The sequence below is a fragment of the Chiloscyllium punctatum genome, chromosome 13 (genome assembly GCF_047496795.1).
Source record: "Chiloscyllium punctatum isolate Juve2018m chromosome 13, sChiPun1.3, whole genome shotgun sequence".
In the NCBI taxonomy this organism is placed as follows: domain Eukaryota; kingdom Metazoa; phylum Chordata; class Chondrichthyes; order Orectolobiformes; family Hemiscylliidae; genus Chiloscyllium; species Chiloscyllium punctatum.
Genome location: NC_092751.1, coordinates 77,614,671 through 77,630,759, shown reverse-complemented (window position 1 = coordinate 77,630,759; position 16,089 = coordinate 77,614,671). Strand labels below are relative to the sequence as shown.

General features: G+C 44.3%; 7 non-coding genes across 7 annotated transcripts; all 7 read left to right on the top strand.

The window, feature by feature from the left end:
• The first annotated feature begins 1,812 nt into the window (after window positions 1–1,812).
• On the top strand, window positions 1,813–1,885 carry trnar-ucg (transfer RNA arginine (anticodon UCG)). The gene has a single exon. It is a non-coding gene; the product is annotated as a tRNA-Arg (tRNA).
• Window positions 1,886–3,276: 1,391 nt separating this feature from the next.
• On the top strand, window positions 3,277–3,358 carry trnas-aga (transfer RNA serine (anticodon AGA)). The gene has a single exon. It is a non-coding gene; the product is annotated as a tRNA-Ser (tRNA).
• A 2,127-nt stretch (window positions 3,359–5,485) lies between these two features.
• trnar-ucg (transfer RNA arginine (anticodon UCG)) lies at window positions 5,486–5,558 on the top strand. The gene has a single exon. It is a non-coding gene; the product is annotated as a tRNA-Arg (tRNA).
• A 1,390-nt stretch (window positions 5,559–6,948) lies between these two features.
• Window positions 6,949–7,030, top strand: trnas-aga (transfer RNA serine (anticodon AGA)). Its single transcript has one exon. It is a non-coding gene; the product is annotated as a tRNA-Ser (tRNA).
• A 2,128-nt stretch (window positions 7,031–9,158) lies between these two features.
• Window positions 9,159–9,231, top strand: trnar-ucg (transfer RNA arginine (anticodon UCG)). Its single transcript has one exon. It is a non-coding gene; the product is annotated as a tRNA-Arg (tRNA).
• A 1,391-nt stretch (window positions 9,232–10,622) lies between these two features.
• Window positions 10,623–10,704, top strand: trnas-aga (transfer RNA serine (anticodon AGA)). The gene has a single exon. It is a non-coding gene; the product is annotated as a tRNA-Ser (tRNA).
• Window positions 10,705–12,831: 2,127 nt separating this feature from the next.
• trnar-ucg (transfer RNA arginine (anticodon UCG)) lies at window positions 12,832–12,904 on the top strand. Its single transcript has one exon. It is a non-coding gene; the product is annotated as a tRNA-Arg (tRNA).
• The last annotated feature ends 3,185 nt before the right edge of the window (window positions 12,905–16,089 follow it).

Below are 16,089 nucleotides of genomic sequence, written 5' to 3'. Positions count from 1 at the left end.
ATCATTACGAACAACCGCAGGAAATTGCCACTTAACCATCTTTGTTCCAAAGTGAAACTCACCAGCCTAGGAACTCTCTCCACCAAATGGGACTTCTCATCCCTGGACATGGAAAAGCCAGAGGATTGTGAAGAGATACTGTGAACATATTGTCAGTTGGCAGTTGGAAAAATGTTTAGGAAGCAAACCATATAATTTAGGCTCCAGCTTTGGAAATCTTGAGAAACTCTTTGGGAAATGGAATCACAGGAGATTGAAGAAGTGTAAATTGTCAGTCCGAGTAGAGGAAGGGACATTGACTCTGATGTTCTCGGCACAGGAATTGATCTGAGACATTGAAAGAATTATCGCTCCCGTACGTGAGCAATACAAACTTCATCTGGACGGTGGGACAATGTAAAACTCTGGAACACTCAAGACAATATCCAAATATTGACTGAGATCACGACAGTACGAGTACGATAGATGGGTCAGTTTTTGTCCAGTGTGTGCGGGAGGGATTCCTGACACAGTATGTAGACATGCCTTCAAGGGAAGAAGCCACTTTCGATTTAGTACTGGGTAACGAGCCTGGCCAGGTTTTAGATTTGGAAGTAGGTGAGCACTGTGGAGACAGCGATCACAATTCTCTCAGGTTTACTTTCGTGATGGAAAGGGATAGGTGTACTCCACGGAGCAAGAGTTTCAGCTGGTGGAAGGGAAATCACGATGCAATGAGGTAAGATTTAGGAAGCGCAGAGTTGGGTAGGAAACTGTAGGGGGTGAGCACATTAAAAATGTGAAGCTTATTCAAGGAAAAGCTCCTGTGTGTCCTCGATAAGTATGTACCTGCCAGGCAGGGAGGAAGATATAGAACGCGTGAGCCGTGGTTTACTAAGGAAGGTGGAATCCCTGGTCAAGAAGAACAAGAAGTCTTATGTTAGGACAAAACGTGAAAACTCAGTTAGAGCGCTCGAGGTTTCCAACGATCTCAGGAAAGACCTAAAAAGAGAGCTGGGAAGAGCCAGGAGGAGACATGAGAAGTTGTTGGCAGATAGGATCAGGGTTAACGCTAAGGCCTTCCATAGGTATGTCAGGAATAAAAGAATGACGGAGAGTTAAATCTGGGACAATCAAGGATAATAGTGGGAAGTCGTGTGTGGAGTCAGTGGAGATAGAGGAAGCACTAAATAAATATTTTTCGACAGAGTTCGCTATAGATAATGAAAATGTTGGCGAGGAAGATACAGAGATACTTGCGTCTAGACTAGAAGAGATTGAGGTTCACAAGGAAGAGATATTAGAAATACTGCAGAGTGTGAAAATAGATAAGTCAGCTGGGCCGGATGGGATCTATCTGATGTTGTTTAGCAAATGCACTGCAGGAAGGTACAAATCAAGCTGATGCTAACAACGGCTCGTTTTGAGCCGCTAATTTGCAGTGAAGTGGCGGCGCCAATAAAAGGTGTCACGCAGCTCGTCTAATTCCACATCCTGAGCTCGAAATGAGCAGATGTCTCTCGCTGAGTTTCGCCAGGGTCTTGCTTAGACGACACCATGACACGTTTTCACTGGAGTAGATCATGAAATCGCGTCGTGAATGTGAATAAAACGATGGGCACTTCCAGCAGAGAAGGAGGCGACCCTGAAGCAGGCAGCTCTGGACAAATGTTTCTCCTTTGCCAGTGAAAGGCACTGCTTCACAAATTGGAAACTTCGAAGTGAAGCAGTGTTGGTGATTATCTTCGCTGCTTGTTCACCTTTTTAATTCTGATTCCGTGAAAGTCCATGGCATTACATATCGACATTCTGCCGTGGCTGTGCGCGTCTATTGGGCCAGTAGCGTAATGGATAACGCGTCTGACTTCGGATCAGAAGATTGTAGGTTCGAGTCCTACCTGGCTCGTGGGGAATGTCTCACTTTAACCGTGCCCCTCGTTGACGCTCCCCTGCAAAGCCCTGCCGGGACGTCGCTTCTGTGCTTCCGCATTTAAAACTTGCATTTGTCTTATTGTCCATTTCAAATTCCAGCTCACCACAACGGAGACCTCTGTCGGTTTGGGGGTGCCTTTGTGGGTGAAAATGAGCATGAGTTCCTCAAAAGAGTGACAAGTCGTTGTGGAAGTGTCATACATCTGTGCCATTTAAGAACACAGGATAAAGTCATTGACATTTGCCCTGGGAACATTAGAACACACGACACTTTGGGCCAAAGTTGGAAACTGCGACTGGAATAGATGGCTCTCTGATCAGGCGGAAAGGCCTTTTCCCACTTTGTAAATCTACGAAGACAAGTTGAAAATAATCTGCAACGAAAATGTTCATAAAGGGTGTTTTATTTACACTAAATACGATAGTATCTATCGCCTTGTCTTGTTATTTACTTGTGAAGATTCGGTACTCTCAGCACCGTGGCCCGGATCGTATTCCCGCTCATGGAATGGTTGTATTGTTCAGCTAACATATCGGTGTACCAGTACTTCTGCCGATTTTCCGATGCTAGCAGGTCATTGGTTTTGTCCAAAACATTATGAATGTTAACATAATACAAATAGCTGCAGTTGCTGGAAATCTGAGCCTAAAACGAAAATTGTTTGCGGAACGCAGAAAGACTGGCAACAGAAACATCGACTTTCCTGCTCCTCGGATGCTGCTGTGCTTTTCCAGCATTTTCTGATCTAAAATCAGGTTTCCAGCATCTGCAGTCCTCACTCCTGCCGAGTTCCTTCAGTGTCGCTGGTTCCCAATTCAAGAACTCCATCTCTGGCGGTTTCATATCTGTACCTCCATGCTGTGGAATTGAAGAGTGAAGAAAAGTAACTCACCCCCTCCATCTCTGGGGTAATTAGGGGCTGAAAGTGAATCGTATCACATTGAAGTATATCTACAAGCGACTTAATCTCTGTCTTTTATTGGGAACCATCTCTTTCATTGTAACCATCAGGAAAGACCATTTCGTTCGCTAAATAAAGAAATGAATATGTCACTAACCTTTGTTTGTTTCATGTCCAAGAATACTCAGATCAATAGCTCCCTTGATTACCTCTGCTGGTCATGTTCGCAAAGAGATCGAGCAAATTGCCAAGTGTGATTTTCCTTTCAATAAATAATTTTGACTCAATTTTGCTGCAAATATCTTTTCCTAACTTTGTGCTTTTCTTCTTTGACATTGGTGTCTCGCACCTTACAAATGACAGCAAAGGTATGAATGGAGATGGAAACATTTCACTCAAGTCAGCGGCAGCTTTCAATGAGATCACGGCTGATTTGGTCAGTGCTCAGGACGCAGTGCCGTCTGTAGTCATGGCCGAGTGGTTAAGGTGATGGATTAGAAATCCATTGGTGTCTCCCCACGTAGATTCGAATCCTGCTGACTATGTTTTTCGTGCTTTGCTGCTGGAACAATTCAAAGTTCAGAATGCCCGTTTTGCAAACCAGGCCTGTAATTTGATTAGACTTGAGAAACTCGAGTTCTTCATCAGAAATGCTCCACATTTAAAACATTATCTCTGTTTCTCTTTCCAGATACACTGCTCGACACATCGGGTTTCTGCAGTTGTTATTGAACGCCCTGAGCAGAAGTGCTGCTTTTCATTAGATTCCTTTAATCCCTTGTCCTCTGTTCTCTGACTCTGGTCATTGGCAACACTTCCTCTTGCTCGTCAGAGTGCTCATTCCCCACCGCTCCGTCTCCCATCATTACAAACAACCGCAGGAAATTGCCACTTAACCATCTTTGTTCCAAAGTGAAACTCACCAGCCTAGGAACTCTCTCCACCAAATGGGACTTCTCATCCCTGGACATGGAAAAGCCAGAGGATTGTGAAGAGATACTGTGAACATATTGTCAGTTGGCAGTTGGAAAAATGTTTAGGAAGCAAACCATATAATTTAGGCTCCAGCTTTGGAAATCTTGAGAAACTCTTTGGGAAATGGAATCACAGGAGATTGAAGAAGTGTAAATTGTCAGTCCGAGTAGAGGAAGGGACATTGACTCTGATGTTCTCGGCACAGGAATTGATCTGAGACATTGAAAGAATTATCGCTCCCGTACGTGAGCAATACAAACTTCATCTGGACGGTGGGACAATGAAAAACTCTGGAACACTCAAGACAATATCCAAATATTGACTGAGATCACGACAGTACGAGTACGATAGATGGGTCAGTTTTTGTCCAGTGTGTGCGGGAGGGATTCCTGACACAGTATGTAGACATGCCTTCAAGGGAAGAAGCCACTTTCGATTTAGTACTGGGTAACGAGCCTGGCCAGGTTTTAGATTTGGAAGTAGGTGAGCACTGTGGAGACAGCGATCACAATTCTCTCAGGTTTACTTTCGTGATGGAAAGGGATAGGTGTACTCCACGGAGCAAGAGTTTCAGCTGGTGGAAGGGAAATCACGATGCAATGAGGTAAGATTTAGGAAGCGCAGAGTTGGGTAGGAAACTGTAGGGGGTGAGCACATTAAAAATGTGAAGCTTATTCAAGGAAAAGCTCTTGTGTGTCCTCGATAAGTATGTACCTGCCAGGCAGGGAGGAAGATATAGAACGCGTGAGCCGTGGTTTACTAAGGAAGGTGGAATCCCTGGTCAAGAAGAACAAGAAGTCTTATGTTAGGACAAAACGTGAAAACTCAGTTAGAGCGCTCGAGGTTTCCAACGATCTCAGGAAAGACCTAAAAAGAGAGCTGGGAAGAGCCAGGAGGAGACATGAGAAGTTGTTGGCAGATAGGATCAGGGTTAACGCTAAGGCTTTCCATAGGTATGTCAGGAATAAAAGAATGACGAGAGTTAAATCTGGGACAATCAAGGATAATAGTGGGAAGTCGTGTGTGGAGTCAGTGGAGATAGAGGAAGCACTAAATAAATATTTTTCGACAGAGTTCGCTATAGATAATGAAAATGTTGGCGAGGAAGATACAGAGATACTTGCGTCTAGACTAGAAGAGATTGAGGTTCACAAGGAAGAGATATTAGAAATACTGCAGAGTGTGAAAATAGATAAGTCAGCTGGGCCGGATGGGATCTATCTGATGTTGTTTAGCAAATGCACTGCAGGAAGGTACAAATCAAGCTGATGCTAACAACGGCTCGTTTTGAGCCGCTAATTTGCAGTGAAGTGGCGGCGCCAATAAAAGGTGTCACGCAGCTCGTCTAATTCCACATCCTGAGCTCGAAATGAGCAGATGTCTCTCGCTGAGTTTCGCCAGGGTCTTGCTTAGACGACACCATGACACGTTTTCACTGGAGTAGATCATGAAATCGCGTCGTGAATGTGAATAAAACGATGGGCACTTCCAGCAGAGAAGGAGGCGACCCTGAAGCAGGCAGCTCTGGACAAATGTTTCTCCTTTGCCAGTGAAAGGCACTGCTTCACAAATTGGAAACTTCGAAGTGAAGCAGTGTTGGTGATTATCTTCGCTGCTTGTTCACCTTTTTAATTCTGATTCCGTGAAAGTCCATGGCATTACATATCGACATTCTGCCGTGGCTGTGCGCGTCTATTGGGCCAGTAGCGTAATGGATAACGCGTCTGACTTCGGATCAGAAGATTGTAGGTTCGAGTCCTACCTGGCTCGTGGGGAATGTCTCACTTTAACCGTGCCCCTCGTTGACGCTCCCCTGCAAAGCCCTGCCGGGACGTCGCTTCTGTGCTTCCGCATTTAAAACTTGCATTTGTCTTATTGTCCATTTCAAATTCCAGCTCACCACAACGGAGACCTCTGTCGGTTTGGGGGTGCCTTTGTGGGTGAAAATGAGCATGAGTTCCTCAAAAGAGTGACAAGTCGTTGTGGAAGTGTCATACATCTGTGCCATTTAAGAACACAGGATAAAGTCATTGACATTTGCCCTGGGAACATTAGAACACACGACACTTTGGGCCAAAGTTGGAAACTGCGACTGGAATAGATGGCTCTCTGATCAGGCGGAATGGCCTTTTCCCACTTTGTAAATCTACGAAGACAAGTTGAAAATAATCTGCAACGAAAATGTTCATAAAGGGTGTTTTATTTACACTAAATACGATAGTATCTATCGCCTTGTCTTGTTATTTACTTGTGAAGATTCGGTACTCTCAGCACCGTGGCAGGATCGTATTCCCGCTCATGGAATGGTTGTATTGTTCAGCTAACATATCGGTGTACCAGTACTTCTGCCGATTTTCCGATGCTAGCAGCTCATTGGTTTTGTCCAAAACATTATGAATGTTAACATAATACAAATAGCTGCAGTTGCTGGAAATCTGAGCCTAAAACGAAAATTGTTTGCGGAACGCAGAAAGACTGGCAACAGAAACATCGACTTTCCTGCTCCTCGGATGCTGCTGTGCTTTTCCAGCATTTTCTGATCTAAAATCAGGTTTCCAGCATCTGCAGTCCTCACTCCTGCCGAGTTCCTTCAGTGTCGCTGGTTCCCAATTCAAGAACTCCATCTCTGGCGGTTTCATATCTGTACCTCCATGCTGTGGAATTGAAGAGTGAAGAAAAGTAACTCACCCCCTCCATCTCTGGGGTAATTAGGGGCTGAAAGTGAATCGTATCACATTGAAGTATATCTACAAGCGACTTAATCTCTGTCTTTTATTGGGAACCATCTCTTTCATTGTAACCATCAGGAAAGACCATTTCGTTCGCTAAATAAAGAAATGAATATGTCACTAACCTTTGTTTGTTTCATGTCCAAGAATACTCAGATCAATAGCTCCCTTGATTACCTCTGCTGGTCATGTTCGCAAAGAGATCGAGCAAATTGCCAAGTGTGATTTTCCTTTCAATAAATAATTTTGACTCAATTTTGCTGCAAATATCTTTTCCTAACTTTGTGCTTTTCTTCTTTGACATTGGTGTCTCGCACCTTACAAATGACAGCAAAGGTATGAATGGAGATGGAAACATTTCACTCAAGTCAGCGGCAGCTTTCAATGAGATCACGGCTGATTTGGTCAGTGCTCAGGACGCCGTGCCGTCTGTAGTCATGGCCGAGTGGTTAAGGCGATGGATTAGAAATCCATTGGGGTCTCCCCACGTAGATTCGAATCCTGCTGACTACGTTTTCCGTGCTTTGCTGCTGGAACAATTCAAAGTTCAGAAAGCCCGTTTTGCAAACCAGGCCTGTAATTTGATTAGACTTGAGAAACTCGAGTTCTTCATCAGAAATGCTCCACATTTAAAACATTATCTCTGTTTCTCTTTCCAGATACACTGCTCGACACATCGGGTTTCTGCAGTTGTTATTGAACGCCCTGAGCAGAAGTGCTGCTTTTCATTAGATTCCTTTAATCCCTTGTCCTCTGTTCTCTGACTCTGGTCATTGGCAACACTTCCTCTTGCTCGTCAGAGTGCTCATTCCCCACCGCTCCGTCTCCCATCATTACGAACAACCGCAGGAAATTGCCACTTAACCATCTTTGTTCCAAAGTGAAACTCACCAGCCTAGGAACTCTCTCCACCAAATGGGACTTCTCATCCCTGGACATGGAAAAGCCAGAGGATTGTGAAGAGATACTGTGAACATATTGTCAGTTGGCAGTTGGAAAAATGTTTAGGAAGCAAACCATATAATTTAGGCTCCAGCTTTGGAAATCTTGAGAAACTCTTTGGGAAATGGAATCACAGGAGATTGAAGAAGTGTAAATTGTCAGTCCGAGTAGAGGAAGGGACATTGACTCTGATGTTCTCGGCACAGGAATTGATCTGAGACATTGAAAGAATTATCGCTCCCGTACGTGAGCAATACAAACTTCATCTGGACGGTGGGACAATGTAAAACTCTGGAACACTCAAGACAATATCCAAATATTGACTGAGATCACGACAGTACGAGTACGATAGATGGGTCAGTTTTTGTCCAGTGTGTGCGGGAGGGATTCCTGACACAGTATGTAGACATGCCTTCAAGGGAAGAAGCCACTTTCGATTTAGTACTGGGTAACGAGCCTGGCCAGGTTTTAGATTTGGAAGTAGGTGAGCACTGTGGAGACAGCGATCACAATTCTCTCAGGTTTACTTTCGTGATGGAAAGGGATAGGTGTACTCCACGGAGCAAGAGTTTCAGCTGGTGGAAGGGAAATCACGATGCAATGAGGTAAGATTTAGGAAGCGCAGAGTTGGGTAGGAAACTGTAGGGGGTGAGCACATTAAAAATGTGAAGCTTATTCAAGGAAAAGCTCCTGTGTGTCCTCGATAAGTATGTACCTGCCAGGCAGGGAGGAAGATATAGAACGCGTGAGCCGTGGTTTACTAAGGAAGGTGGAATCCCTGGTCAAGAAGAACAAGAAGTCTTATGTTAGGACAAAACGTGAAAACTCAGTTAGAGCGCTCGAGGTTTCCAACGATCTCAGGAAAGACCTAAAAAGAGAGCTGGGAAGAGCCAGGAGGAGACATGAGAAGTTGTTGGCAGATAGGATCAGGGTTAACGCTAAGGCTTTCCATAGGTATGTCAGGAATAAAAGAATGACGGAGAGTTAAATCTGGGACAATCAAGGATAATAGTGGGAAGTCGTGTGTGGAGTCAGTGGAGATAGAGGAAGCACTAAATAAATATTTTTCGACAGAGTTCGCTATAGATAATGAAAATGTTGGCGAGGAAGATACAGAGATACTTGCGTCTAGACTAGAAGAGATTGAGGTTCACAAGGAAGAGATATTAGAAATACTGCAGAGTGTGAAAATAGATAAGTCAGCTGGGCCGGATGGGATCTATCTGATGTTGTTTAGCAAATGCACTGCAGGAAGGTACAAATCAAGCTGATGCTAACAACGGCTCGTTTTGAGCCGCTAATTTGCAGTGAAGTGGCGGCGCCAATAAAAGGTGTCACGCAGCTCGTCTAATTCCACATCCTGAGCTCGAAATGAGCAGATGTCTCTCGCTGAGTTTCGCCAGGGTCTTGCTTAGACGACACCATGACACGTTTTCACTGGAGTAGATCATGAAATCGCGTCGTGAATGTGAATAAAACGATGGGCACTTCCAGCAGAGAAGGAGGCGACCCTGAAGCAGGCAGCTCTGGACAAATGTTTCTCCTTTGCCAGTGAAAGGCACTGCTTCACAAATTGGAAACTTCGAAGTGAAGCAGTGTTGGTGATTATCTTCGCTGCTTGTTCACCTTTTTAATTCTGATTCCGTGAAAGTCCATGGCATTACATATCGACATTCTGCCGTGGCTGTGCGCGTCTATTGGGCCAGTAGCGTAATGGATAACGCGTCTGACTTCGGATCAGAAGATTGTAGGTTCGAGTCCTACCTGGCTCGTGGGGAATGTCTCACTTTAACCGTGCCCCTCGTTGACGCTCCCCTGCAAAGCCCTGCCGGGACGTCGCTTCTGTGCTTCCGCATTTAAAACTTGCATTTGTCTTATTGTCCATTTCAAATTCCAGCTCACCACAACGGAGACCTCTGTCGGTTTGGGGGTGCCTTTGTGGGTGAAAATGAGCATGAGTTCCTCAAAAGAGTGACAAGTCGTTGTGGAAGTGTCATACATCTGTGCCATTTAAGAACACAGGATAAAGTCATTGACATTTGCCCTGGGAACATTAGAACACACGACACTTTGGGCCAAAGTTGGAAACTGCGACTGGAATAGATGGCTCTCTGATCAGGCGGAAAGGCCTTTTCCCACTTTGTAAATCTACGAAGACAAGTTGAAAATAATCTGCAACGAAAATGTTCATAAAGGGTGTTTTATTTACACTAAATACGATAGTATCTATCGCCTTGTCTTGTTATTTACTTGTGAAGATTCGGTACTCTCAGCACCGTGGCCCGGATCGTATTCCCGCTCATGGAATGGTTGTATTGTTCAGCTAACATATCGGTGTACCAGTACTTCTGCCGATTTTCCGATGCTAGCAGGTCATTGGTTTTGTCCAAAACATTATGAATGTTAACATAATACAAATAGCTGCAGTTGCTGGAAATCTGAGCCTAAAACGAAAATTGTTTGCGGAACGCAGAAAGACTGGCAACAGAAACATCGACTTTCCTGCTCCTCGGATGCTGCTGTGCTTTTCCAGCATTTTCTGATCTAAAATCAGGTTTCCAGCATCTGCAGTCCTCACTCCTGCCGAGTTCCTTCAGTGTCGCTGGTTCCCAATTCAAGAACTCCATCTCTGGCGGTTTCATATCTGTACCTCCATGCTGTGGAATTGAAGAGTGAAGAAAAGTAACTCACCCCCTCCATCTCTGGGGTAATTAGGGGCTGAAAGTGAATCGTATCACATTGAAGTATATCTACAAGCGACTTAATCTCTGTCTTTTATTGGGAACCATCTCTTTCATTGTAACCATCAGGAAAGACCATTTCGTTCGCTAAATAAAGAAATGAATATGTCACTAACCTTTGTTTGTTTCATGTCCAAGAATACTCAGATCAATAGCTCCCTTGATTACCTCTGCTGGTCATGTTCGCAAAGAGATCGAGCAAATTGCCAAGTGTGATTTTCCTTTCAATAAATAATTTTGACTCAATTTTGCTGCAAATATCTTTTCCTAACTTTGTGCTTTTCTTCTTTGACATTGGTGTCTCGCACCTTACAAATGACAGCAAAGGTATGAATGGAGATGGAAACATTTCACTCAAGTCAGCGGCAGCTTTCAATGAGATCACGGCTGATTTGGTCAGTGCTCAGGACGCAGTGCCGTCTGTAGTCATGGCCGAGTGGTTAAGGTGATGGATTAGAAATCCATTGGTGTCTCCCCACGTAGATTCGAATCCTGCTGACTATGTTTTCCGTGCTTTGCTGCTGGAACAATTCAAAGTTCAGAATGCCCGTTTTGCAAACCAGGCCTGTAATTTGATTAGACTTGAGAAACTCGAGTTCTTCATCAGAAATGCTCCACATTTAAAACATTATCTCTGTTTCTCTTTCCAGATACACTGCTCGACACATCGGGTTTCTGCAGTTGTTATTGAACGCCCTGAGCAGAAGTGCTGCTTTTCATTAGATTCCTTTAATCCCTTGTCCTCTGTTCTCTGACTCTGGTCATTGGCAACACTTCCTCTTGCTCGTCAGAGTGCTCATTCCCCACCGCTCCGTCTCCCATCATTACAAACAACCGCAGGAAATTGCCACTTAACCATCTTTGTTCCAAAGTGAAACTCACCAGCCTAGGAACTCTCTCCACCAAATGGGACTTCTCATCCCTGGACATGGAAAAGCCAGAGGATTGTGAAGAGATACTGTGAACATATTGTCAGTTGGCAGTTGGAAAAATGTTTAGGAAGCAAACCATATAATTTAGGCTCCAGCTTTGGAAATCTTGAGAAACTCTTTGGGAAATGGAATCACAGGAGATTGAAGAAGTGTAAATTGTCAGTCCGAGTAGAGGAAGGGACATTGACTCTGATGTTCTCGGCACAGGAATTGATCTGAGACATTGAAAGAATTATCGCTCCCGTACGTGAGCAATACAAACTTCATCTGGACGGTGGGACAATGAAAAACTCTGGAACACTCAAGACAATATCCAAATATTGACTGAGATCACGACAGTACGAGTACGATAGATGGGTCAGTTTTTGTCCAGTGTGTGCGGGAGGGATTCCTGACACAGTATGTAGACATGCCTTCAAGGGAAGAAGCCACTTTCGATTTAGTACTGGGTAACGAGCCTGGCCAGGTTTTAGATTTGGAAGTAGGTGAGCACTGTGGAGACAGCGATCACAATTCTCTCAGGTTTACTTTCGTGATGGAAAGGGATAGGTGTACTCCACGGAGCAAGAGTTTCAGCTGGTGGAAGGGAAATCACGATGCAATGAGGTAAGATTTAGGAAGCGCAGAGTTGGGTAGGAAACTGTAGGGGGTGAGCACATTAAAAATGTGAAGCTTATTCAAGGAAAAGCTCTTGTGTGTCCTCGATAAGTATGTACCTGCCAGGCAGGGAGGAAGATATAGAACGCGTGAGCCGTGGTTTACTAAGGAAGGTGGAATCCCTGGTCAAGAAGAACAAGAAGTCTTATGTTAGGACAAAACGTGAAAACTCAGTTAGAGCGCTCGAGGTTTCCAACGATCTCAGGAAAGACCTAAAAAGAGAGCTGGGAAGAGCCAGGAGGAGACATGAGAAGTTGTTGGCAGATAGGATCAGGGTTAACGCTAAGGCTTTCCATAGGTATGTCAGGAATAAAAGAATGACGAGAGTTAAATCTGGGACAATCAAGGATAATAGTGGGAAGTCGTGTGTGGAGTCAGTGGAGATAGAGGAAGCACTAAATAAATATTTTTCGACAGAGTTCGCTATAGATAATGAAAATGTTGGCGAGGAAGATACAGAGATACTTGCGTCTAGACTAGAAGAGATTGAGGTTCACAAGGAAGAGATATTAGAAATACTGCAGAGTGTGAAAATAGATAAGTCAGCTGGGCCGGATGGGATCTATCTGATGTTGTTTAGCAAATGCACTGCAGGAAGGTACAAATCAAGCTGATGCTAACAACGGCTCGTTTTGAGCCGCTAATTTGCAGTGAAGTGGCGGCGCCAATAAAAGGTGTCACGCAGCTCGTCTAATTCCACATCCTGAGCTCGAAATGAGCAGATGTCTCTCGCTGAGTTTCGCCAGGGTCTTGCTTAGACGACACCATGACACGTTTTCACTGGAGTAGATCATGAAATCGCGTCGTGAATGTGAATAAAACGATGGGCACTTCCAGCAGAGAAGGAGGCGACCCTGAAGCAGGCAGCTCTGGACAAATGTTTCTCCTTTGCCAGTGAAAGGCACTGCTTCACAAATTGGAAACTTCGAAGTGAAGCAGTGTTGGTGATTATCTTCGCTGCTTGTTCACCTTTTTAATTCTGATTCCGTGAAAGTCCATGGCATTACATATCGACATTCTGCCGTGGCTGTGCGCGTCTATTGGGCCAGTAGCGTAATGGATAACGCGTCTGACTTCGGATCAGAAGATTGTAGGTTCGAGTCCTACCTGGCTCGTGGGGAATGTCTCACTTTAACCGTGCCCCTCGTTGACGCTCCCCTGCAAAGCCCTGCCGGGACGTCGCTTCTGTGCTTCCGCATTTAAAACTTGCATTTGTCTTATTGTCCATTTCAAATTCCAGCTCACCACAACGGAGACCTCTGTCGGTTTGGGGGTGCCTTTGTGGGTGAAAATGAGCATGAGTTCCTCAAAAGAGTGACAAGTCGTTGTGGAAGTGTCATACATCTGTGCCATTTAAGAACACAGGATAAAGTCATTGACATTTGCCCTGGGAACATTAGAACACACGACACTTTGGGCCAAAGTTGGAAACTGCGACTGGAATAGATGGCTCTCTGATCAGGCGGAAAGGCCTTTTCCCACTTTGTAAATCTACGAAGACAAGTTGAAAATAATCTGCAACGAAAATGTTCATAAAGGGTGTTTTATTTACACTAAATACGATAGTATCTATCGCCTTGTCTTGTTATTTACTTGTGAAGATTCGGTACTCTCAGCACCGTGGCCCGGATCGTATTCCCGCTCATGGAATGGTTGTATTGTTCAGCTAACATATCGGTGTACCAGTACTTCTGCCGATTTTCCGATGCTAGCAGGTCATTGGTTTTGTCCAAAACATTATGAATGTTAACATAATACAAATAGCTGCAGTTGCTGGAAATCTGAGCCTAAAACGAAAATTGTTTGCGGAACGCAGAAAGACTGGCAACAGAAACATCGACTTTCCTGCTCCTCGGATGCTGCTGTGCTTTTCCAGCATTTTCTGATCTAAAATCAGGTTTCCAGCATCTGCAGTCCTCACTCCTGCCGAGTTCCTTCAGTGTCGCTGGTTCCCAATTCAAGAACTCCATCTCTGGCGGTTTCATATCTGTACCTCCATGCTGTGGAATTGAAGAGTGAAGAAAAGTAACTCACCCCCTCCATCTCTGGGGTAATTAGGGGCTGAAAGTGAATCGTATCACATTGAAGTATATCTACAAGCGACTTAATCTCTGTCTTTTATTGGGAACCATCTCTTTCATTGTAACCATCAGGAAAGACCATTTCGTTCGCTAAATAAAGAAATGAATATGTCACTAACCTTTGTTTGTTTCATGTCCAAGAATACTCAGATCAATAGCTCCCTTGATTACCTCTGCTGGTCATGTTCGCAAAGAGATCGAGCAAATTGCCAAGTGTGATTTTCCTTTCAATAAATAATTTTGACTCAATTTTGCTGCAAATATCTTTTCCTAACTTTGTGCTTTTCTTCTTTGACATTGGTGTCTCGCACCTTACAAATGACAGCAAAGGTATGAATGGAGATGGAAACATTTCACTCAAGTCAGCGGCAGCTTTCAATGAGATCACGGCTGATTTGGTCAGTGCTCAGGACGCAGTGCCGTCTGTAGTCATGGCCGAGTGGTTAAGGTGATGGATTAGAAGTCCATTGGTGTCTCCCCACGTAGATTCGAATCCTGCTGACTATGTTTTTCGTGCTTTGCTGCTGGAACAATTCAAAGTTCAGAATGCCCGTTTTGCAAACCAGGCCTGTAATTTGATTAGACTTGAGAAACTCGAGTTCTTCATCAGAAATGCTCCACATTTAAAACATTATCTCTGTTTCTCTTTCCAGATACACTGCTCGACACATCGGGTTTCTGCAGTTGTTATTGAACGCCCTGAGCAGAAGTGCTGCTTTTCATTAGATTCCTTTAATCCCTTGTCCTCTGTTCTCTGACTCTGGTCATTGGCAACACTTCCTCTTGCTCGTCAGAGTGCTCATTCCCCACCGCTCCGTCTCCCATCATTACAAACAACCGCAGGAAATTGCCACTTAACCATCTTTGTTCCAAAGTGAAACTCACCAGCCTAGGAACTCTCTCCACCAAATGGGACTTCTCATCCCTGGACATGGAAAAGCCAGAGGATTGTGAAGAGATACTGTGAACATATTGTCAGTTGGCAGTTGGAAAAATGTTTAGGAAGCAAACCATATAATTTAGGCTCCAGCTTTGGAAATCTTGAGAAACTCTTTGGGAAATGGAATCACAGGAGATTGAAGAAGTGTAAATTGTCAGTCCGAGTAGAGGAAGGGACATTGACTCTGATGTTCTCGGCACAGGAATTGATCTGAGACATTGAAAGAATTATCGCTCCCGTACGTGAGCAATACAAACTTCATCTGGACGGTGGGACAATGAAAAACTCTGGAACACTCAAGACAATATCCAAATATTGACTGAGATCACGACAGTACGAGTACGATAGATGGGTCAGTTTTTGTCCAGTGTGTGCGGGAGGGATTCCTGACACAGTATGTAGACATGCCTTCAAGGGAAGAAGCCACTTTCGATTTAGTACTGGGTAACGAGCCTGGCCAGGTTTTAGATTTGGAAGTAGGTGAGCACTGTGGAGACAGCGATCACAATTCTCTCAGGTTTACTTTCGTGATGGAAAGGGATAGGTGTACTCCACGGAGCAAGAGTTTCAGCTGGTGGAAGGGAAATCACGATGCAATGAGGTAAGATTTAGGAAGCGCAGAGTTGGGTAGGAAACTGTAGGGGGTGAGCACATTAAAAATGTGAAGCTTATTCAAGGAAAAGCTCTTGTGTGTCCTCGATAAGTATGTACCTGCCAGGCAGGGAGGAAGATATAGAACGCGTGAGCCGTGGTTTACTAAGGAAGGTGGAATCCCTGGTCAAGAAGAACAAGAAGTCTTATGTTAGGACAAAACGTGAAAACTCAGTTAGAGCGCTCGAGGTTTCCAACGATCTCAGGAAAGACCTAAAAAGAGAGCTGGGAAGAGCCAGGAGGAGACATGAGAAGTTGTTGGCAGATAGGATCAGGGTTAACGCTAAGGCTTTCCATAGGTATGTCAGGAATAAAAGAATGACGAGAGTTAAATCTGGGACAATCAAGGATAATAGTGGGAAGTCGTGTGTGGAGTCAGTGGAGATAGAGGAAGCACTAAATAAATATTTTTCGACAGAGTTCGCTATAGATAATGAAAATGTTGGCGAGGAAGATACAGAGATACTTGCGTCTAGACTAGAAGAGATTGAGGTTCACAAGGAAGAGATATTAGAAATACTGCAGAGTGTGAAAATAGATAAGTCAGCTGGGCCGGATGGGATCTATCTGATGTTGTTTAGCAAATGCACTGCAGGAAGGTACAAATCAAGCTGATGCTAACAACGGC